Genomic DNA, 1,378 nt, shown 5'->3' with positions numbered 1-1,378 from the left:
GGCTTCATGGGACTTTAGGAATTCTTTCTTATGCCCGATCACCCTGGATCCCACTCTAGCCAGCAAGGGGCTGCACTGTCTCCCCCCTTATAAGTTTTAGGTTTAAAACCTAAAGGAAGCTCTTCCAGGAAGCTGTTCTCCCAAATGGAAATAGGGACTCAGGCTATGCCAGAATAGCTGGGGGGCAAGTGTCCCTCCCTTCCTCTTTGTTGCAGCCCCCTGAGTATTCCTCGGGGGCCACCCAAGTGATCACGACTGGCTTAGATTGCCCCTCCTCTGAGGGGTCATACCCATCTCTAACTAACCGACCAAGCATTGGGGGCAGGGGATGAAGCAGAAGCAGCGCTGCTGCCAGAGACAAGCTTTGTCTCCTTAGTGGCTTGCATTCCGGAGGTCACTCACTCAGCCTTAGCCATGGGGGCGCAGTTACAACTCCTGAAACCAGGCAGAGTGGTTCCCAACAAAATATGTAATCTGAATAAAAAGAATACAAAATAAAAGACCAAAAGAGAAATGAGTTATTTGGAATATGAGCGAAGTGAAAGAAAAAAAATTAACATGCACTTCCACAGGAGGCTTTCATGCCACTGAAGCCATGTCTCTAGTGATTCCTGAGAAGTTCCAGCACATTTTGCAAGTACTCAACACCAATATCAATGGGTGATGGCAAATTGCCTTTGCCATCACTGCAGTTAAGGGAGTGGGGCAAAGATATGCTCATATGGTGCTGAGGAAAGCAGACATTGACCTCACCAAGATGTCAGGAGAACTCACAGAGGATGAGGTGGAATGGGTGATTACCATTATGCAGAACCCAGGCCAGTACAAGATTCTAGACTGTTCTTGAACAGACGAAAGGGTGTGAAGGAAGGAAAATACAGCCAGGTCCTGGCCAATGGTCTGGACAAGCTTTGTGAAGAGCTGGAGCTGCTGAAGAAAATTTGGGCCCCCAGAAGACTGTGCCACTTCTGGGGTCTTTATGTCTGAGGCCAGCACACCAAGACCATAGCCCTCCAGGGCTGCACTGAAGGCGTGTCCAAGAAGAAATAAGTCTCTAGGCCTTGTCTGTTAATTAATAGTTCATGCAAAAAAATAATATTCAATATGACAAGAATAAAAAATCAAAATGAATAATAAAAATAAACAAATAAATAAATGAAAGAGAAAATTTTAAAACATGGAAGTTCTGCTGAAGAGCAAAGTGAAATTTGTCTCAACTGTTCGTGTTCACCTTCTGACTTCTTTCTGGATCTGTCTGTAGATTTCTCTCAGCTCCAGGTCTTCTCTCTTATTCTTGAGAGAGAGAGAAAAAAAGAAGAAGCCTGCCTAGCCAATTTTGCAGATCTTTTTGGTTTCTGCAGGTAGAAGAGTACTGGGC

At 45.1% G+C, this 1,378-nt stretch overlaps 1 pseudogene; it reads left to right on the top strand.

The window, feature by feature from the left end:
• The first annotated feature begins 586 nt into the window (after window positions 1-586).
• LOC119054149 (40S ribosomal protein S18-like) lies at window positions 587-1,050 on the top strand (annotated as a pseudogene).
• The last annotated feature ends 328 nt before the right edge of the window (window positions 1,051-1,378 follow it).

Source organism: Artibeus jamaicensis, unplaced genomic scaffold (assembly GCF_021234435.1).
Source record: "Artibeus jamaicensis isolate MK-2021 breed Jamaican fruit bat unplaced genomic scaffold, CSHL_Jam_final contig_3194, whole genome shotgun sequence".
NCBI classification, from domain to species: Eukaryota; Metazoa; Chordata; class Mammalia; order Chiroptera; family Phyllostomidae; genus Artibeus; species Artibeus jamaicensis.
This window is presented reverse-complemented; position numbering and strand designations above follow the sequence as displayed.